General features: G+C 42.1%; 1 protein-coding gene across 1 annotated transcript in view; it reads left to right on the top strand.

Annotated features, from left to right (window-relative positions):
- The window catches only part of CDH7 (cadherin 7), a 106,770-nt gene that overhangs the window by 19,125 nt on the left and 63,953 nt on the right, over positions 1-23,692 (top strand). The window lies entirely within an intron of this gene.

Raw genomic sequence — 23,692 nt, 5'->3', positions numbered from 1 at the left:
AAAGACCCCAAAAGTGTAATGGAGCGTACATCCTAGTAGGGGACAGAGGCAAAATCAAGTAAAAATAACGTGACCGATCCTAATATATCATGTAGAGAAAAATACATAAGGGGGTGGGAATCAAGAGTATCAATAAAGCGGTGACCATTTTTTAAAGGGTAGTGAGCTTGACTAAAAAGGGCGTTTTTACAAAGTCCAAGAGGAGATGCAAAATGAACCCAGAGGACACACGGGGAAAGTAAATTCCAAACAGAGAAATAGCAAGAATAGTGTCTCTTAGCCGAGAGTGGCCTGATCCGTTTGGGGAAATAGAAGGGGCCGAGGTGGCTGGTTGAAGTGAGTAGCAGATGATGGCAGAGAAGAAAGGGGAATCGGATTATCGGGCCAGCCGTGTAATCCCTATGTAATTCCTGTTCTCTGGTGTAACTGGTGAGCTGCAGTTCAAATATACTATGAGAAAATAAGTCCTAGGAAACTTGTCTGTGTGTCTGCTATGGAGACATTGCCCTTGACCTGCCAGAATGCTTAGAACTTAAGTGGTTACCAAGTTTTGGTAGCATCTTTTAACTCCTTATTACTGAGTCATTTCGTTGGCACATTTGGTTCTCTGATGCTGCCTTGCTCTTCTCATTATATCCTTACGAGCCATCGTGTGTCCCTTCTGGAACAAGGTATTGAGTAGATAGGTAGAGAAATAAAAAGATGATAAGGAAATTGAGCTTGTGTTCTTTCATGGTGGTTGCAGCAACTGCAGTTTGGTTAATGGCTCTTGGATTGAATTTTGGCTAATTAGAATTTGGTTAATTTATTATAACAATCCTATTGCAAAGCAGTCCTTTTAAACTATTATTTGACCGATTCCAAAATATTATATCTGACCTAATGTTTATGAAATTAATTATTGGAGGACCATGGCTATGTTCAAAACAAGCATGTGTGTCGTACGTCATTTGAAAATATACGTGATTGTATTGGGTACTTCTCAGCCCAAAGGGACGTGTATATAGTTCTCTATAGAAGCAGAATGAAAACTGGATCATCTTCTTAAAATATGTGGCCAGCATGGTAGAGAAGATTATATACTGTCTTTAGTTCAATTTAGTTAAAATATGTTTGGTTAAAGTGATAGTGTGAAATTCATTGCCTCAATTTTCAGGCAAAGTCGGGTCATTTGATCTAACTTGACATACCTATTTGTAGAAAATTCATTCATTCTTAGCCTTCCAAGACCACCGTGCCCAACATAGTAGATATTATATAAAGGAGAAAATTTAAACCCTTGGAGGTGAGGAACAAATGACAAAATTTAATGAAAAAAAATATCTAATGGTGTTTAGGGAACTTAATATAATTTTCCTGGTGGCATTAGTTTTAGAGTTCATTATACACATCATGGATGGTGTACTTACTAATTTTATTCTGATATTGGGCCTAAGAAAAAGCATAAAAGTTAGGATGGTAAAGTACTATGATTTAGAAGATTTATCTCCTACACAAGAACCAGGACAAAGATTACAACAAAACTGAACTTTTAAATATACAAAATGAAATTTGTGATCATAAATAGAGCAACAGAAATTTTAAATCACATAGACACTGTGAACATCCACTTTAAAATATGTTATAAATAATGGTAGTGTTCATTGCAAGTACAAGTCTCTCTTACGTTGATTGGCGCGTGGTGAAATCTTTGGTTCTCTAGGTCCAGAGATGTGACTTGGCATAAAGTAAATGAGGGCCGTTAATCTGAGTTAAAGCCTCCCATTAATATGATCTGAATTGGTACATATAGCATGAATTGGTAATGACGTTTTCCGTGTAGCGTTTAACATATTCGGACTTGTGTTTCTACGGTGAATGTACCTGACTATGTCATGGAAATTAATGAGGAAGTCGTTTTCAAGCCAAACATTTTGATATGACCTATGACATTTCAGGAGCATACCTAACATTGAAAAAAAAAAAAACAACAACATGAAAGATCAGAGTTTTGTGGGTCCTAAAGCTTCTTAAGAAAAAAAATCTAGGGGCGCCTGGGTGGCGCAGTCGGTTAAGCGTCTGACTTCAGCCAGGTCACGATCTCGCGGTCCGTGAGTTCGAGCCCCGCGTCAGGCTCTGGGCTGATGGCTCGGAGCCTGGAGCCTGTTTCCGATTCTGTGTCTCCCTCTCTCTCTGCCCCTCCCCCGTTCATGCTCTGTCTCTCTGTCCCAAAAATAAAATAAAGCGTTGAAAAAAAAAATTTAAAAAAAAAAAAAGAAAAAAAATCTAAAAATTGCTTTTGGATGTTTTACAAAATTGTGATTCCATTTGTGTGCCAACTCTCCCCCCGCCCCCCGCCCTCCCCACCATGTCTGGGTCTTGGGAATGCCTTGTGCAGGTACACAGCCCTGAATGTTAAGCTGCATTCGCTGCAGAATAAATCCACCTTTGCATCGCAAACCATAAATCTCTACTGAAAATGTTTAATTGGATATATTAATATCTGTCCGTGAAGGGCTTGGTTTCTTGTTCCGAATGATGTTGTAAAAGGATAGCTTTAAGGGTTGATAACTCTCTGGGTCAGATAATTTCCTTGGTTTCATGCCCATCAATGAAAACCTATTATTTCTGACACGAGACTGTCATATTTTATGTGTTTCTGCTAAAACGATTTAAGGGTCATTATCATAAGCAACATTTTTCTGACACGTGCAGGTCGAGAGCCATGCATAAAATACTTAGAAAAATTTTATCAAAAAATATTTTTAACTTTCAGAGAGATTTTATACATATGTATATATATGCATGCATATGTAAATATGTAAAGCCATTTACATTTTTTTCAATATTTTTTATGTTTGTTTATTTATTTTGAGAGAGAGGGAGAGACAGAGCGTGAGCAGGGGAGGGGCAGAGAGACAGGGAGACACAGAATCCGAAGCAGGCTCCAGGCTCTGAGTGGTCAGCTCAGAGCCCGACGCGGGGCTCGAACTCACAAAGCGCGAGATCATGACCTGAGCCGGACGCTCGGCCGACTGAGCTACCCGGGCGTCCCCGCATATGCAAATATGTGAAATGAACTTGTCCAGCAAAAATACTTGTCTAACGTTTCGAATTAAATTGTGCCACATATGTTTAGATGCCTGTAGGTCTAAGAAGGATTACTGAAACTTCGATTTGGAGTGGCAGTTGTCAACTATTCTGCATTGCCGTTTCCCTGCTATGGCTGTGGCCACAGGTGCTGGTGCTCCTGCCACTGGTAGAGTGGTCTCAGTTCAGTGTAACCGAACAAGAATTGACAGAGTGTTTGTCGTTCCTTCTAGAAGATACGACAGGAGTCTCCTCATCGTCCTCCCCTTTCCCCCTCCTCCCTTCTCCCCTTCCTTCCCTCTCCCCCCCCCACTCCCCCTTCCTCTCCAGCCCCCTCTCCCTCCGGCAGTCTCCCCCTCCCCTCTTCACCCCTCCTGAGAGAGAAAGAGAGAGAACACAAGTCAGGGAGAGGGTCAAAGGGAGAGAGAAAGAGAGTCTCAAGCAGGCTCTGTGCCCAGCATGGAGTCCAATGTGGGGCTCGTTCCCATGATCCTGGGATCATGATCTGAGCAGAAATCAAGACTTGAAAGCTTAACCTATGGAGCCACCCAGGCACCCCCTATAGGAGTATTTTTTTTTTTTAAGTTTGTTTATTTGCGATACAAAGCACTAACCGGGGAGGGGCAGAGAGAGAGGAGGAGAGAATCCCAAGCGGGCTCAGCCCTGTCAGTACGGAGCCCGACACTGCGCTCAAACTCATGAACTGTGGGATCCTGTCCTGAGCTGAAGCCACCCAGCCGCCCCTGATAGGAGTCTTCTTAAAAGCATGAACAGGGAGAGTAGTTTTCAGAGGTCAGTAGCACATTTGAAGGAATTCGTAGTCTAAATTTCAGGAGATTTGGGCTAAGTGTTCAGGGTGTAGATGGAAGAAAAAAATTAGAGCTGCTTTAGTTTTGAATTCTGTGCCATGAAGGACTGGATATACTGTCCAGATATATAAAGGCAGGGGCAACAATATGATAAGGCAGAGCTATAACTACCTGGTTATTGAACTGGCTCTTCTCTTGGATGAACTCTTTGAGGGAAAATGTGTGCCTTTTATTTTTGCATTCTCAGCACTGAGCAGATGGTCTGATGTAAGTATTTTTGAAATCTATTACGCAGATGAATATAGCCAAGAGACTACAGTTTCTAAGTAGACTGAGACTAATAGAACTCTGCACTCAGGAGATATATGGGTAATATATTTCCTGAATAAGTTGGTGAAATTCAAGGCAAAATAAGCAGTGTGAAGAATGGAGAAGAGTAAATCACATTTGCTTTTTAGAGGGCTACCTCTTGGTGAAACAGAAACCCTGAAACCGTGCCTTAAAATTAAGAAGAAAGGCAGATATCAGCTGCCAGGATTTTTGTGGTTTTTTTCCTGTATTTTTACTGAACTCTGTCCTCCTCTTGAACACACTGAAAGCAAGCTCTTATAATCAGGAATTGATTCAGATTCATTAAGTGGACAGTGCATTAAAGTTGAATCATCTGGGCAGTGGCTGGTTAGGTAGAGAGGCCCAGCTACAATAGGCATCCGGAATAATGGGTGGTTATTTCAATAAACATTTATTAAGTATCACTAATGCACTCAGTTCTTTCCCCTCCAAAATCTTTGAACACGGTGGAAGTTACTAGAGCCACTTTAGTACGTGCCAGATTCTACACTGTTGGCTCAAACCCATTACGTAGGTTTAAAGACCCAAGCAATTAAAAACAGGCAACCACTTGAGATCAGCATCACTTAAATAGCTGGCTTTGGAGTGCTTTATGGAATCCATGCATCCTATATAACACACAGGATATCTGAAATTAAAGAAGGGTGGTGAGGGGAGAGGAGAGGGAAGGGAAGAGGAAGGGAGGGAGCTGAGGGAGAATGGCGGGAGGAAGCCTATCTGTCACAGTATGTGTGCAGTTCAGTTGTGCAGGTGTTAGTGGGTGTATGCATAAGTGCTCCAGAGTAGAACTCCTCGAGACCATGTGCCGTCTGCTCAACTAACGCAAATGCACGAGTTCCCAGTGGCTCGCAGACTCCTGAAGTTACCAGCTCACTGATCAGACAGACCTTTCACATCATGCCACTTGCCAGATACCTGTGTAATCCAGAGAAGAGCAGAAGGAACGCCGTTTTTGGGTGTCCTACATGGGAAGAAAGAGAAGCATAGTTGTGCCTGCTTTCACTAAGATGCAAGTCTTAGCGAGTCTAAGATGGTTAGCTGGGTGGTGAGGGTCAAAGCCTTCAATAGGAATCTACTTGCGACAGTTTCGCCCTGTTCACCTTTAGATTTTACCTGTAGCCTAAGATAGTTTGCCTGTTGAAAACCAAACTTACGCGATAGGGAAATGCAAAAAGAAAAAAAAAAAATTCGGTCTGCAGTTATCCTGGAAGAAGTCATGTCATCATGATGATTTTAAGCTATGCGTTAATTCGCTCTTCGTTCAGACATTTGTACGTGGGCTGTATGCTCCTGTCGCCATATACTGGGGATACAAATATACAACGAAAGACTCCTGTCCTTTCTGTGGGTCACAATGACATGGGGCAACTTACAGACAGCCTCAGCGTTGTCTGGTAGTGGATTTTATAAATGTGCAATGAAAGATTAAAGGCAAGAACAGGAAAATCAGCCTGGGGAGATCAGGCAAAATCTTTAAAGAGGGGATAATTTTTCAGCTGAGGCTTAAAGGATGAGAAAGTGGTCCCTAAACAAATGGGATATGAGAAAAAGAGATTCCTGTTCCAAAGGAATGGTTTGTGCAAGGCATGGCTCTGTGAGATAATATAATTTTTTGGGGGGTCTGTAAGTGATTCAGGTGGCCCCAGAGGACCAAAGAATAGTGGCATCCACGAATCGAGAGCCACACCATGAAATGTCAGTATCCTTGTCAAGGAATTTTGTGTTGGTTTTCTCTTGGTTCTTGTGTGTGTTCTGGTACATCAGATGGTTGGTTTTGAGCCAGTTGGGATTTCAGAAGGGCCAACTTTACTAATGTTAAAGACTTTTAAATTAAAGGAGGCCAGCTGGGAGGCAGAAGACTGAAGACATCAAGTCAGCGATGATCAACTACTCCAGGCAAGAGATGGTAGGGACTGAAATATGGCAGTCGGAATGAGGATGGAAAGGAGAAAATGAATAAAAGTTATTTGGAAGGTGGAGTAGGGTTGATGTCGAGACATAAGAGCGGAGCTAGGAAGGTCTGGAGGGATACAGAAGGGGAGAAGAGAGGTTGCCCGTCTTAGTCACCGGTGTGTCTGCAGCGTTAGCAAAGGTACCTCCCACACGGTGTTGTACGGTGAGTGGTGACTCCCTTGTTTCTGGCTCAAGACAGGAAATAATGTGATTAAGTTGCAGTCTGACACCGTTGAATTTGAAATTGCCTGAGGGATATCCACATGGAGATGTTCATTAACGAAAGATTCAAATCCCGAAACATAGAAGACTGGTGAGAAAAACAACTTTTTGCACCACCTGGTTGGGGGTGAAGCATGTAGGATTGACGTCTTAGCGACGAAGAGCTGACTCTTACGCTTGATCACAAACAGGACCTTTGGGAGCAAAGGGTAGAGGCGAGTGCTCTACAACACGCTGAGTTTTACATTCACTCACTGGCTCTTCATCCTCTCTGTTTACCCAAGTAGCCAGAAATACTTTAAGAAAACAAACGCGACATTAAATCATCGTACTACGATTTGTAGAAAGCCCACTGTTACGGACTATTTCTGAAAGGCAATTGGTTAGTTCAAAACGCTTCCGCTAAATGCTGAAGTGGGTACTGTATGGAGTCACTGTGTGTAATATAGTACATCAGTTAGACACCTTGAACAGAAGAAATTCTATTTATTTACAAAAGGGCTCTCAGAACGATGAACAAAAGTTTAAAGATTTCATTAATGTTCTTGATTTTCAGGCAATGATCTTATAAATTTGCAAAATGCTTCATGAAGGATCTAATCTGACACTAGGAATGAAATGTCTTTTTTGTCTGTTCAGACCTTTAGTCCTTATCATCTCCATTTGAAACCTAAAACTCTGAGTTTATGTATGAGTGTATATGTGTGTGTGTGTGTGTGTGTATTGTGTGTGTGTGTATGTATATATAGTGTGTGTGTGTGTATATATACCACACACACATGTGTATATGTGAGTGCATATATTTATGTGTCTAATTTGCATGTGGATATATTCCCGTGGTGCACATCTAATCTGCTTTTTGCATTCATATATCATACAAATTGGTAAGGTATTTTGGTCCTGAGACTGTCCTTAATATGTGGAGTTCTTAAATAGCACTGACCTAACAAAAATTTGCTATTTATTTCATATTTGGTAGTTTGTAAGCTATATTTTTGAACCCATTCTCTCACTCGAGCCTTACAAAAACTCTTTGAAGTTGGGGGAAACATGAGTGCCAGTTAACTTCTATATATGAGAAAATTAAAGCTGAAAGAAAGTTACATACATAGCTAATAAGTGATGGAGTCCGGCCCTGGCCCCAGGCATTCTGCTCACAGACCATGCTCTCCTTTCCACTGTTAGCCACTGTCTGTCTAGATGATGCCAGACATGGCACTAGAATTCTTAGGGGATGTGCTAAATGATGTAATATGTAATAATAATTTAAAGTTCACTCTGGGAGTCTGACAGAAATTGGACTGTCACTATTTTTATTTAAAAAAAATTTTTTAACGTTTATTTATTTTTGAGACAGAGAGAGACAGAGCATGAACAGGGGAGGGGCACAGAGAGAGGGAGACGCAGGATCTGAAACAGGCTCCAGGCTCTGAGCTGTCAGCACAGAGCCCGACGCGGGGCTCGAACTCACGGACCGTGAGATCATGACCTGAGCCGAAGTCGGACGCTTAACCGACCAAGCCACCCAGGTGCCCCAATTTTATAATTTGTTTAGAATATGACAGAATTATTGGGAAAACAAACGCAAGTCAGCTCGTCTGGATTCCTTCTGCCCTGAGAGTTGTGTGTATTCTCCACTCTTTCTTTCCTCTCTCTCTTCCTGTTCGGCCTTTATTTTCAATTGATCTCTCTGGCTTTTAATTAGTGACATTTGGCTTTCTCTGTTTAGCATGCTAATTTGTGTATATGGTTCTTGGATATTGAGTTTTGAAAACTACATTGACTAGTGCTTTTAGGGTAGCATGGTAGATATTTTTCTGAAGCGCCCCCGATGCTGCCATTCTGTGCACTAAAAAACGGCTCTTAGAAATTCTAGCCACGTTCTGTGGAGCCCCAGCTTGGTTGCTGAGGCCAATCTTTTCTAAAGAGTGGTGAAACATATGGAAGACTTCTTGGAGAATTTGGAAGAGAGGAGAAAAGGAAAAGGAGGGTTTTCCGGGTTTTGTACTCCAGAGGACTGAATTGACATGGCCTCTAGGGCTCAAAAGGGGGTCAGTGTCTGTTGAGTACAAGTGCAAAGAATGAAATGCCAAAAGGGATACGTGTGGCTTTTCCTTCTCTCTTCCTTCATGGATCATCCATCTGTAATTTCTCCTTCTCTTTTGTTTGTATTAAGGGAATTAGTAATTATTCTTTATCACATGGGTGTTTGTGAGAAAGGGGTAGATGCCTCAGTCTTTTTCCCACAAAGATTTTGAGACATTTCCTCGACATAAGTACAGTTGTGATAAATGCCAGTGAATACACATTTCATTACAAAGCATTTTTCACTGGATTAAAAGCCTGTATAACTGTATTATCACGGTCCAGTTTATAGATCGGAACCCCAGGTATTAGAGTTTTCATTAATGGTGGTAACTACAAATTGCTTACAACACCGGATCACACTGTACTTGTCACAGAAGTTTACTGCCACTTGGTGTGATTGCAATGGAGACTTGATTGTGTAAAGATAATAAAAATGAGATTATCTTAAAAGATGTTCGAGAGAAAATGCATGCTGTGGCAGTGCTAAACAAAATGCTACCATTTGTTGAAGCTTTTGTCATTATGTTTCTTTGAGCAACAGATCATATTCAATGCTTCGTGTGGCTCTTTTTATTTACTTTTACTTGGCTTTCCTTGATTTTCATGTTAGATAAATGTGAAATATGGATAATTTTGGCCTGGGATCTGATGGATTTGATTGTAGAAAGCCTTAGGCAGTGTGTTCTTGCTTTGCAAAGCCCCTTGCGTTTCAGAAGGGGGGAGAATGTGGGACAATATAGGAGAGTTCGAAGTAGGAAGTAAGAGACAAAAACCAAAAGGCAGCGCATTCTGCCTATTTTAAGATGCATTTTTTTTTCACATTTTGCCCTCAGAAATTGGAGTGTCAGGTAGAATGAATGACATCTTAAAATTATAATAGCCAGGTTTCTTTTTTGTGTTGAAATAAAGGATTATGATGCCTATTACGGTCATTGGGGTCATACCATTGGAGAAAGTGAATGCTAAGCTGGACATCAGAGTGGAAAGTTGTAGGGAACCTTCCGGTAACCGCGAGCCAGAGAACAGTGCCATGAGTGTGGTGTCGTCAGGTGCATGTGGCAGCCAGGTGACGCTATGTGCTAGAGATGGCAGCAAAGGGGAGGACAGGTGAGAGTCTGTACGTTTTTCATAAAAGTGAATTTCTTTGTTGTTGTCACATATAAGAACTAATGCAATCCAACTCGGGGCCGTAATAGGCGAAGCAGTGACGAATGGACAGAATTGGCGAACCATTGAGGTGGAGTATGGGAAATCGACAAGTAGGGGTGGGGCGAGGACGCGGATGCCTCAGACACAGAACCTGGAAAATTGGGTAGCTGTAAATTCCTGTTTTGACTTACTCATCGCCGGGTTTTTCACCTAGGGGAGGGCAAGAATCCAAGATCTAGGCCATTCGTCTCTTATGGGGGGAGATGGGTAGGTGCCAGTGCAGGATAGATAAGAACAGGTAGAGTAGAGACTTTGTTGTTGGGAAGATCTCCATCAAATCTGGAGTAAAGCATTTAATTCTGTTAAATCCCAGTTTCCTCCTGTGTAGAACCAGGCCGATCACGCCCACCGCAGACGGCTGGTAAGTGAATTAAAGGCCCCTTTACCACAGTGTCTGGCACGTAATTACACTCAATAAATATTAGTTCTCACTATCAGCTATTTGAATAAGAGAGCTATGAAACAATATGTGGAGCAGGGCGGCTAAGAGGACTGCAAATATAAAGCAAAGAAACGTAAGGTTCCGGGAGGGAATCGAGAAGTTATGTTCTTTAATGGGAGTCATAGCATTTTGAGTTAGACTTGGATGAAGCCTGCAGGAAAAAACTTCTGTCGTAACTCCGTGGTCAAATAGGTCCCTTTCACATAGTATCACAAGTCCAGAATTAGCTGGCCGTAGTGGTCGCTGTTTTATATTGGGTGTGACAACACACATCCGTTTCATGATGGGATTCTTTATTTACTTCAATCACACAGGGTATAAAAGGAGGGCGATTCAGTTGGCTGCCCCTTCCCCTCGGTCTCCTCCTCCTCCTCCCTCTTCCTCTCCTTTTGGGGTCCACCGCAAAGGAAGTTTTAGTTAATAGGAGCAGCAGAGAAAACAAGGGTGGGGGGATAGCCACCCACAAAGATGCCCTCCAGGAAGGTTTCTCTGTATTAATGTCTCTCAGTAGCAGGCTTCTACCAGGAAATCATTATCGTCACAGTACAGCTTTGTACTCTTTCAGACTGAGATATAATAATACATCTGGACCATGTGTCTATAGTATGACAGGATGAAGTACGGGGAAAATGTATAACATTGTAAATCTCAGGGAAAGAAAGAGCAAATGGGTTTTTTTTAGTGTGTATATATTTTAAGTGATACTAATTGAATTTGTGCATATCAGACAAATGATAAATACCATGACTCTTCCCTTTTCAACAGATGTACTCGTCCAAATGGTTGTGTTTAGGTAGCATGTTACTTTCCCATACCCTTTACAGATACCTTGTGCATGTTGTTGACACAGATCTTTAAATGAAAAACTAATTCTCTTGAATTATTTTAACCAAATTGCAAGCTGTTATACGTACATAGGACGAATTCTCCCAAGTGCCCGAAAATAAATGTCTTAATGTCTTTTTTTTCCCACGAGCCATTACAAAACAGACATTTTGAAATTATAGAAAAGAATCTTATAACATAAATCTATGGGATTTTCTGAGGATACAGTAGTCTGAGCGTGTCCTAAAACACTCCCAACTTTCCCAAGGTGGCATAACTACACAATTCTTACATGTGATCTTGTAGATTCGTTTAAGCTAAGGTATTCTCATACACCTAAAACTTAGGTCTCAATGTCTTGTGCGGTCCCCAGAGTAGACAGCATATGTTAGGAATCTGGACGGATGCCTGTGGGTCACTCGTGTTTACTTAGAGGTGATATGTAGAGTTTTAGGAACGAAAGGGGAGCTTTGAAGACTTCTAGTTCAATCCATTTTGTAGATGAATGAACTGAAGTTCCAAGAAGGTACCAGTTTAGCGTTGTCCAATGTTAGGGAAATAACCCGTGGCTCTAGTTGCAGGTTCCCTGATTCTCGTCCTGTGCCGTGGTGCTCCACGCAGACGTGAATCGGTTTCAATAGGCTTCTGATTCACTTTCCCGATTGTGATTGTGCTGCCAAAGAGCTTCTTTTATTCCTTTTCAATCCCAGGCCTGTGAAATAATGGATAGCAGAGTAGAGCTCCAAAATTTAATACCCTTTTTAGGAGAAGGGATAAAGAGTCATAAATGTGGCTGTTAAGAAAGTACTCAGATAACTGACTGCATTTTGAAAATTAGAACGTCTTCGGTTTCAAAGCTAAACGGAACTGCAAAACTCATTTTAGGCAAGGTAATTACTCATCTTCCTTCGCTGCACTTTAGCGGGGAAGAGGGAGGACTCAGCCACCTGTGTGTGTGTGTGTGCGTGCGCGCGTGTGTGCGCACGTGTGTGCGTGCGCACATGCATGCCTGTGTGGGACTGGTGGAGTCCTGCTGGTAATACCAGAACAACCTGTAAACAAAGACAGATAGCTGCGAGCAGTGTCTCCTGGGAAAACCCATGAGGCCTTTCCAGAGTCTGCGACGCAAAGAGCTATTTGAAGATGTCTTGCTCTTGTGTCAACTGGTTATTGACTTGGCTTTATTGTTGCCTGTCCTTCCACTGCGCTCTTCCTCCCTTTTTCTCTTTCCTCGTCTTCCAGCTTTACAAATGTCACATTGGCTTGTGGGAACTTTTATCCTTCGGACCTTAAACACTGCCCTGGAGATGATCAGCGGTAGGGAGCCGGGGTGTCGCGGCACTGTGGTTGTGGTGGGCCCAAGAGGGCTCCGAAGGAACGTTGTTTTCCTCCTTTATTTCCGAGGGATCTCTTGCTTTAGAGGCAAAAACATGGCTTGGCTCTTCTTAGGGCACCCGAGCTGGAGAAAGGCCCTCTTATTTCTTAAATCCGCTATATTTTAGATGAGGCAATTACATATCCCAGGGAGAGTCCTGTCATGTGAAACCAGTGTATTTTTTCATTTTAGGAAGCTTTTGTGTTCATTGAAATTTCGCCAGGGATTTTTTTTTTTTTTTGAGGTATGATTTTAAAATCTGCCACCCTTTCAGCAAATTATTGGCTAAGCTCCACAGGCATGTGTCTTTTCTTTTTTTTTTTCTTTTTTAAATCTACTTAATAAACCTCTTTTTTTCCCCTCTTTCAACGCGATATCATCAGTAAAATGGACGAGCATTTTCCTCAGCTTGTATATTTCTTTCTTCCTTTTAGGCCAACGATTCTTACATTGGGTGTATAATAGTATGACCTGGAGAGCTTCTAAAAATAATTAAAAGATAAATAAAAATAAAAGCCTGGGCCCATGGACGCGTATTCTGCTTGAACTCTTCTGTAGTACGTCTGGGCATCATACCGCTCGCGTGAACAGAAGTCACTCGCCCTGGGTGTGGAGAACAAGCGTGTTGTATGAGGAGAAACACACGCGGACTTAGCTCTGGGCTCACTGAATTAAGGACATTCTGCTTCCTCCTCTGCTCAGATAAAAACACAGTGAGTCCTCCTCTCTCTGGTGACCGGTTCATGCACAGTATGAAGTTTCTAGAAATCAAAGCCGCTGGGAGCCCGGGGGGGGGGGGGGGGGGGGGGATAAGAGTATATCGGGTGTAGACTGAAAGAAACAAGGAGCGCTCTGTCCAGGGTTGTGTCTTTCATGTATGTGGCTGCCCCGCGGCTTCTTCAGCTGCTGCTGCTTCTGATCTGCAAGTGCACACCTCTCAACAGGTTACGAAAATGCACTTCTCACTCTCCTGTGCATTGTAGGAGACTGTGTGGGACGCATGAGGACAGATGTCTGCAGGGAGCTGAGCCCCGCCACTCACTAGTTACTGAGTTAGTCTCCTGGGGACGTGCTGCAGGTCAGGTCACGGGAAATGGCCTCAGAGACCCAGATTTGCCTCGAGGGTAGTTATTGGAGGGCGTTCTTGGAATTAACACTTGGAAGGAGGGGGAGGGAGGGTTGGACAATGCAGTTGCAACCTACAACTTGGCTGACCTTTGGGGAGCGGTGGAGCTGGAAAGTTTCTTCACGGGGTTCCTGAAGTAGGAGAGAAGGAGGCGCATTAAAGCCCCCCATCACTAGTGTGGATATGGGATGCCCCCAAGACCAAAGGATTCCCTCTGACGAGGTGGCTCTTTTTGCCAATTTTGCAACTTGTCAACTTTGTAAACGTCTCAAGAGTGGCGATTTTGGGGGCAAGACCTAGTTGAGAAAGGTCAGTCGGCGACACTTCCCGTGTTCACTGATTCGGGAAAGGAGTGGACTCGAGGCTGCCGTGACATCCCTTAGAGGCCACCCCTGCCCCACTAACATCCCTTTGCATCGTGTAATCCATTCAGAGCACAGTTCCTAGGGAAACGTGCTACACCTCTTTTCTTGGAGGAATCTATAAGAAGGTTAGTAGGATGAGGTACAGCCTATGTTGTTGCAGCTGATTTTCAAGTTAACACTGACACCCTTTTCCCCTGCCCCAGTCTGGGGTCTTGCACTTCCCCTTCCCATCAAAATGGGACAAGGGAGTCTCAAGAGACACCCGATGTCCAGAGGCGATGCTTGCTCTTTCCCATTGTGTGAGAGAAGCCCACCTCTTCCTGGTGAGCGAGGCCAGTTGCACCTACAGGGATGTTGTTCCCATGGTAGTGGGAGTTCAGAGACAAGGAGAGAGCATGTTCTAGGAAGTGGAAGGCACACAGTCCTCAGGTGGGGCGGGAGAAGTGAGGGATCACATGGCCGGGTCCACTCGACCCCTTTATTCTCTGGTCCTGTCTATTCTCCCTGCCCCAGGAAGCTCTATGGCATTAGATGGGGGCATTTTTCTCCCGGAGAGAGAGAGTTTTCATAAAGCAAGTGGCGATGGGCTGAGGACGCGAGGATTCCAGGACCTCCAGCAGTTGAGGAAGTGTTTCTGCCCATAGGGTGAAAGTGGGGTGCGGGAGGGGTGCCACACCACAGATGCCTAGACGGATAACCTCTGAGGTCTAATTGAGATCATAAGTATTTTCTTTCTACTATTACTTTCTTTGTTTGCTTTATATTTCCAGCCTTTTAATAATAAACACATGGTAGTTGAAACTATTAACTTTTCTGAGCCGACGTGGACTATTTCTTTAGGAAAAATATAGTAGACCACCAGAGGCTCCATGGATGCCATTATGTACAGTTCTTGCCCCACCTGGAGTGTTCCCCTTGCCTTTCTGACTCGAACCAATGTAAACGTGTAAAATATAAGCAGGACATTTTGTTATTCTTAGTTTATCTTTCTGGCCCCAGAGGGATGCATGCCGAAAACCTAAGACAATTTCTGCATCTTGAAAAGAAGTCTCACAGGGTATTGGATGAGGACATAAGTATATACTGTGTACTTTTCCCTTGTAACTTTGGTAGAGAAGGGATAGATCCCTGTTGAGTAAAATGCATAATTAAATCAAGACAGAAAATTTTATTCAATCATCTTATATAGAATAAGTTATACATACAAACTAATTGAAAATACTGAACTATTTTAAGCCATGACATTATTGGTCTAAAGAGGCTGCTATGTGAGTGGTGATATTTATTAGACCAAAAGTTTTCTATCTGGGATGCTGGTTGAAAATCCATATTTTCAACATGCTGGTTGAAAATCCATATTTTCAGTGGTTTCAACTCAAAGACATTCTGATTCCGTAGATTAATACAGAGCCCAGAAATTGGCATTTTAAACCAACATCTCAGGTAATGCCGATGCAGGAAGGCTACATACTGAACTTCAATAAATAATAACTTCAGCATCCAACGGTAGGTTAAGATCAGTGAACATTCTGTAGCCTTTTAAAAACAGTTATTTAACCAGATGTTTACAGGATATTGGTTGTAATATATTTACCCTATAAAGACTCTTTCCGCGTATCACATGCCAAAACTACCCTCTATTATAAATTAATGGATCCTGTGTATTACTGTGTGACTATTCCTAAAAAGGAATTTATTCCATCATTAGTCAAGTGCCTTTCTGGAAATCAAGCTCTGCCCTTCATTGTCAGACTATTTCTTAGTAGTCGTCATCTTGTCTCAACTTAAATATCATTTCTTTAAAGAACACTTCACTGAACCTCTGAACTCCGTTTGATTTTCCTGCCACGTGATTTCTTGGCATTCTGTGGGTGCTTTTTCAATGCAGAAATGCGATTGTTTGTTCGACCTGGTCCCATGCCTGCTGCATTGACAGCCTTTCTCTCCGTGAGCTCATGAAAACAGGCCACTGTTGGCTCTACACTCTAGGCTCCCCTGTGCCATCTCGTCTTCATTCAGACACACGCACACACCTGGCCCATAGGAGATACCCGGGACTCATTTGTAATACATGTTTAATATAGGTGGAGTTTCTAGAGGAAGACAGAGACTGGATTCAGTCTCTGTTTTTCCAGGACAATTCAGCTTAGGCACAAGGACCATGTCTATTGTATCCCTTTAGTTCGTGCGTAACAGCTGAAATGCTACTTCTCACGCGGTACGCGGTGCTTTTAATAACAGCTAAAGGGATACTTGTGACTTTATAAAGATGCCAGAAAAGAGTCACTAGACGAACATTAAACACTCAGAATATTTGAAAACAAGTGTACCAAATAGATATCACAAATTACAAGTAATGTACATTCTTACTGTGGGTATAAAGTTTAACCATCGGCCCTCCTTACTAAGGTCTTACTAATAAGTGTATGTTGAATGACTACTTACTGGCTGTTCTCTTCTTGGACTAGCTCCTTTCTTCTGTTCACCCTCCTATGCTCATGTTATCTCTGAAATTCTGTTTCTCTGGATCTTTCTCCACATACTGGCCTCCATCAGGTTACATTGGACCTATACTATGCTTGTGTCAGAGTTGATACGATAGTGTGGAGTATTCTCTTTTTAGATTACACGAGTGTCAAAGCTTTCTTCCCCAAATGGAGACTCCAGAATTATATTTCTATTAACTGTTACTGTTTTCATACTTTTGAAGGCACAAGGCAATACCCCTCAGAGGACTTCAGGAAATACTTGGCAAACACGTGCCGTTGCCCGCCGCAGCTTGTACACGAATGCCTTCTCCAAGATGCCATGTGCAAAACATCTGTGCAAGTCTTCAGGCTGGCCTCCGGCAATTGCCCTGTCCCTCCCTGGGGGCTAGCATCCTCGGGTTTTGCTCATGTGAGGACAGGAAGAGAGTTTTGGACTGATGGTTTATTGCCTAGAAGCATTCAAAAGAGCTTTCACATAGGTGCTATCCACTGACCCGGTGCTTATTTGCAAGCTTAGTGTTTTTTGAAGAACACAGAACATGCTCTGTTGTAACCCCCTAATAATTTTGTAACTGTATTAAAAATGAATTATTTAGATATAAAACTCAGCCCTCATTTTTCCACTACTGTTGGGCTCAGCAGACATTAGATTGCTCTGTAAAACAACCCTGGAAATTGCTAAGCTCTTCTACTCATTTTCTGTACTTGCCTCGACTTGGACAGATGGCACCCAGTCCTTGGACCCCGGGTGGAGTAGCACTGCTTTAGCTTCCTGTGACATTTTCTGCTCAACCAGCCCCATTTAAAAAGCAAGATTGAAAATTATCCTCTTGAGCAAAAAGCTTAACGTTTCCAGGGGTTTGCTTTTTATCTGCTTCTGGTTGACTACTTGGAGTTTAGAACTCAGTGAGTAAAGTACTACGGGGGAGCCCCGAAGCAAAGAACATGATGTGCTCACAATTACATTGGACGAGGAGCCGTTTTGATCAGGAGGAGTTTTGATCAGTAACAATTTGACTCAAGGCAGATTTCCTAAGTTGTTTGAAAGTTCTGGATGTGGCCTGGAGACAGCAATCGGAGAGAGGATGAGATGAACGCCGTGGAGATCTCTTTAGGGAGGCGCATGTAGCTGTGTGGGATAGAAAACACTTTCCTGAGTTGTTATCGTTGGGTCCCTGATGAAAAAGATGCAGCCCTTAATGTGAAGTTCTCAGTAACCACGCCCTAGGCGTAAATGTAGAACCTTTGCAAAGAAAAGGAAGATTCTGCCCCCCTTCCCCCGCCCCCCTCCCCGCCGCCTTAGGGGATGCAGCTAGTTCTATTGTACCCGTTCTATGTGGATTTGCAGATAGGGAGAGAAAGTTACATTTTACAGAATACTTCCAAGTGCATTACTTCATTTTATCCTCATTTCAACGTGCAAGGCCAATGGTACCTTTATGGATGCTGGTCTATAACAGATGAATAAACTGTGATTTGGGAGTGATCAAGGGATCACATAAGGGGCAGAGTGGAGATTCAGTGGCCATACTTCTGGCTCCTTTGCAATGGACACCTAACAGTTGTCCCTTTCAGCTACTAAGTAAGTGAACTAAGACCCTAGGAATGTTCATTGCCATTGAATTAGGGTGGACTTTTTCCAAGGGGAAAAAAAATCTGAATAGGTCTTCCTTTTTACTTATTGTTGGCTAAAAAAAAAAAAAGAGATTTTTTTGTGTGTGTGTGACGATTTTAACCTTCGCTAAGCACTTCCTGGATTGCGTCCCTTTCCTCTATTACTCGATGTGCTGTAATTAATACCTTTACTTTATAAACCGTGCATCTTCATCAAAAGATGCTTCACAAGTAAATTGTGTTCCGTTACCCTGGACCACAATGATACGTATAAATTGGAAATACTTCAACCAGAAAGAAATGGCTCATACACTTGTTTTCATCTATAATATTTCTTCAACAACTTGGTAATTACACGGTATCCAGTGGCATGTGGAAAATATCTATTAAAAAGCATAACGAGAAAAGAAAACTCGCATGGAATATGTATATTCAAGAGGCTTTATTTCCACCGGTCACTGTTTAAATCTGTCCTCTATACTTACGACTTCAACCTTGAAAAGTTTAGTGAATCATGTGAGTCCTATCAATATGTAATGTATTTTTAAACTTAAAAAAAATCTAGGAATCTATCATCAGTAAACCAATGCTGGGAAGTTCACCTTAGAAATCCTTTACTAATATTCAATATAAATCATCCACAGATTGCGATCAACTTGCTTCTCCTCCATCATTGCTCTATTTTTGTATACAGGTGTAGTATGAACTTTTATATTGTTGTAATAATACATTTTGCGCTTATTCAAATGTTTGTTACAAGGAACATTGACTAGCAACTATAATTATTTCCATCCTCATCACACATAGGTCAGTGAGGATCACAGAGACATTTGTTGACTTTAGTTTTATTTTTTAGTGTCAAAGCTTTCATGATAAACACGATCTCTTTTCCAAATAGTTTCATCTTCTGTCTAGATGTACAATTTTTTTTTCATGTGAAAATTTTGTCTGTTACCTTACAAAGCACAATCCTGATACTAGAACCTCTCCAATAGTTCTACTTCTATATGTGTTCTACTCTAGCCTCTCCAATAGTTGTCACAATTGTTCAGTGAACTCCAAGTGCAGGTGTTTTTTGCTTCCATTTTGCAAAGGAGGTGACTAAAAGGCAAGATCATTAGGAAGATCAAAAGACAAGCAGAATTTAAGCTGTTCATAGAGGGAGGAAAAGTTGATCAACATATTTTTTTTCCCTTCGCCTTTGCTGAATTGAGATTTATGCACCATATTAAGACTCTTCTTTAAGCAGATAGGTTGACAGTTCTACAACCAGATAGTTCGTATCAGGCCCTCTTTGATTAAATAGATATAAGAAATTTGTCAAAACTGCAGTGCATTGATCTATTTTTAGTTTTGGTCTTTATAATCTTAAATTAAAAACTAAATGGTTTATATAAAGTTTAAGGACATTAAGATTCTTCCGTCCAAAGGGATCCAAAGGTCTGTAAAACCCTCTACCAGCACGTGTGTGTTTGTGTGTGTGTGTGTGCGTGTGCGTGTGTGTGTGTGCGTGTGTGTATGTACTACTGTGTAAGACTTGGGAAACAGGAATAAGAAAGTGTGCCTGGCCCTACAGGGTTCTGTCTCCTGAGGAACACAAATGTGTAAATTTGCAAGTACAAAATAATGTGCCAAATGTTACCATGGGCATACAAGATGAGGTATCTGAGCTCAATCTAGGCAGTTCAGAGGATTAGGGAGAACAGTCCAGAGACACAGGATGTTTTTGTTTAGTTTTTCTTTTTGCCTAATGCTATTAAAACTTAAAAGGATAGAAATTGAGGAAAAACAAGCACTACTCTTTTACAAAGTGGATTATGAATTGACTCCATTTAATACAATGAACTGTTTATTGAGAATGTGGATTTGGTATTTAAAAAGAACCTGGCTCTTAAGGAGTTTATAAATCAAAGGTTGGATATGAGAACAACTAAACCAGATTTTCAATATAAAGCAGAATTAAATGCATTCTGCCACAGAAATGCAAACGGCAGGCCATGGGGAAAAGATAGGAAGATTTTTAAGACTTCAGTAAAGGGGATTTTGCATTAAGCTGAGTTGGAGGTCAGTTGATGGAGGTCAGTTGGAGGCAAGATGATGAAGGATTTGTGTTGAAAAGGATCGTGCTGCCTGCTCTGCATAGCCGGTGTGGTCTTCGTCCGACATGCCTGAAACGTGGAGTGCCTTCTGAGATGTGATGCAAAAGAGAGACTAAAGAGATAGCATATGGCTACATGGAGCCCCATGCTTAGAGTTTGGGGTAAATCCCTAGACCATGGAGAGCCATTAAAAGTATTTGATGAGGGGTGTGATATAATTCAATATGAATTTTAGGGAGATAATTTCTGACACACAGAAAATGGAGAGTAACTGCCGAGTTTTGTAACTAGTGAAAGAGTTTAAGATGCCAAATTAAGATTATTGTTCTGAAGACTGAGAAGAAAGAGTTGCTCTATTGGAGGTAGTGGGTAGGTATTCTGTCAAGGGAATGATGGAACCATAATGGATTATTAAATCTATTACATTTTAGGGTGCATGTCGTGGGTGCTTTGATTTTCCGGCATGTATGGCTTATAAAGGATCCAGTACGGTGTGATATGTTCTCACATTGTTACCATACACAGTGCTGACATAATGACATAGAGAAAACCCATAATGATTGTACCTCTTTCTCTACTGATTCTTTTGCCTTACCATGAGGTAGACCCAGCCAAGACGTGTGTGCTCCTCACTGTGTTTATTTGGAAAAAAAAAATATTAATGTAAACATCTACTTTGGAGTCACAACAAATATTTTTAAAGGGATTTAGGAATCCATGCACTAAAGGTGAGCTTTGTGTGGTGATTAATGAATCAAGGTGTTGTTGTTATTGTTTAGATGAATCACAAGATCATGTTTACAAGGGTATTTGCAAATGAAATAGACATAACATTGTGAAGTTCTACTCTGCCCAAAATATGAGGACAAATATTTGTTTTTGAGCGTGGTTTTCATTTATTGTTAATTCCATTGCCATATGGTGGGACCATGGAATGCTTATCTATTTATTTTTCTGCACAGAGGTTTTTGCTATGGAGAATAGTGCTTCTTTAGTCTGTAATAGCCATTCACAAAGATCACATGTACCTGTGTGTGTGTGTGTGTGTGTGTGTGTGTGCGCGCGCATGCGCACACGTGCGTTGCACACAGACATGTTTTTTACCTAAGCGTGCCATTAAGTCATTCTGCACTTACAAGTTTTTCTTTGCTGAGGTTTTGTGTGGTTTCTTTGTTTTTGTTTGTTTTTTGTCTTCTTGGTAGAGGAGAATAGTAGTTTTTCCCTAATAGCGTGGGTTTCAGTCCACCTCTTAAGATTAGTATTAGCGCACAGTGTTTCACAGAGTAAATGTCTGAATGCATCTGATAATCGGGTAGCCGTCTTAACATTTCAAAGTTGGTCATCCACTCGTAACTACAGATGCTTACACGAACCTTGCAAGGACACTCGAAGCAATTTTCTGCTTGTGAATTCTGGCAGTGATTACAAGCCTAGTGATGCTCCAGAGAGAGGGGTGTGTGTGTGTGTGTGTGATGGTGGTAATAATTGTGGGCGGGGCGGGGGTGTAGACATCTGATCCTCGAATGATTAGGAAAACCAGCGATATGAATCATTTTTTCCTTTAAGTTCTTAACGCTGTCGGTTGACCATCAGCTCAGGATTTCATGTGTGTTATGTATTGAAAAGGAATGTGCCTTCTCTCCCTTACCTGGATACCACAGGAGCATCGTACCCCCATGCCATGGAAACAGCAACTAGTTGACAGGTATCAGTTAAATGAATCGTAAGGGCTGGTTCTTCTATATATGGTAGTCCCTAATGAGACTTAGAGACATGGCAAGCCTTTGATTAAAGACACGACCTGTCTATCCCTTGAGGGTCTCTGTCGTCATTGGATCATCCTCTGTTGTTTCACACCAAGGTCAGTGGGAGTGTATAGACTCTTCTAATCCTTGGAGGCAGGGATGCGGTGAGGAGGGGATAAAAAAGTAGCCGGGAGAAGTGCGTGGAGCTGTGGGGGTCCTTGAGGTGTCAGCAGTTTAAAACAACCTGTTTTCATCCATCATCAGCACTTGTCTCGGGACTCCAGTTTTTTGGTCTGTGTTACTGAGTGTGGTGGAGCATTTTGCTGTTCCAGAATGCCAAGGAAGGAGCCTTCTGCCAAGTATAGAGTGCGTTGACGGAAACCACGAGAAGCGCTCAACTTCTTTAAGATTTGGGGGTGATCAGGGTGGGGGTTGCATGCACCCCTCTTTCTCTGACTTGTCCTTTGGCTGCAGCTTTTGATGTGTCCACCGCACGGGACAGCGGCTCCTCTCTGGATGCAGGGTCTTATTGCCTAAAGTGGAGGTTGAGCCTTCCAGCAGCCCCTCTCCAAACCCCCACCCCCCGATTTCATGATCCTGGTCGCAGTATCACCATGTGACCTCAGGCGAGCCACTAAGCCTTTCTTGATCTCAGTGTCCTTATCCGTTACCAGGGAGAGTGAATCCATTCAATATGAGCGTGAAATGAGTTCCCATGTAGAGAACATTGAGAAGAGTGCTAGACCCCTAGGATGCACTCCGTAATTCAAACTACTGTGATTCCCAGCTTTCCTGAGAGAGAGAGAGAGAGAGAGAGAGAGAGAGAGAGAGAGAGATGCAATAGTAGCCCTGAGGATGACTTCAGAAAATTAAGCAATCCCCCGTATTTCAAGAATGCAGCCTTTCCATATGGTGGGTACACATGCGGTACAGTGACCCGCCAGATAATTCCGCACTGAGCAGGGCTAAATTGTAACTTGCGCCAGTAATTAATTTTTTTGTATGAGTGAGTCCCGATATAAATTACAGAAACTAAAAGGTGAACCAGCTATTTACGTGTTCTGAAGCAGAGTATAAACACAGCTGTCACAATGTGGTAGATAGAAGAATCGCTTACAGAGACAGTGGTGCAAAACGATACCTTCGGCACCTACCGCGGCAGGAAGGAAACGTACCACGGGCACACTTCCCTAAGTAGTTTCCCGCATCTTACATTTTTGAAAGGGTGCAAACACAGTTCTGGGCGGCTGTGAGAAGCCTCATTATTTGGTAAATTGGCTGTTTGCATTCGTATTAATCGAAGTCCAGATGATAGCGGTTCTAGGGGATGAAAGATTGTGGAGATGACAGATTGGGTCCTGTGTGTTGCGGGTTATGAAGTTCAGGAAAATGTGTAATTATGTCTGAGTTTCCTAAGGTTCTTCTGTTCAACATAATGTTCTGACATACAGTGGGGACGGTTCCGGATATGAAATGCAAATTAGTAGGTGCTGGCCATGCTGCTGATGCCGGGGTTAATCATGCAAATCTAATGCAGTTCTTGGTATTTCAAGAAAGGTTTGAGCTGAAGTCTCAGGCACATACTGATTTAACATTCCTACTTCAGAGAGCAGTGTAATTTTTTTTTTTCGGCTTCACATTTTGAAATATAGAACAGGATTTGGAGGCGGATTTAGTGGCTGGACATCCATCCATACTTGTTAATCATGAAAGGGGGTGGGAGGGAAGGGAACCCTGAAAGAATGTGGGGATTTCTAAGCAGATTACATATTTTATTAGGTCGAAATTTACAAGTGTTCTGTAGCAAGTCCCTTTGCTTGGAATAAGATCAAATCAACCGATTATACAGGTTTACTGAATGCTCTGTTCAAAGAAGATGGCCAAAACTGGCAAGGACAGATCAAATAAAAA

This window comes from Lynx canadensis, chromosome D3, assembly GCF_007474595.2.
Source record: "Lynx canadensis isolate LIC74 chromosome D3, mLynCan4.pri.v2, whole genome shotgun sequence".
NCBI lineage: Eukaryota > Metazoa > Chordata > Mammalia > Carnivora > Felidae > Lynx > Lynx canadensis.
Note: the sequence above shows the minus strand (reverse complement) of the source record. Positions and strands in the feature narration are given on the sequence as shown.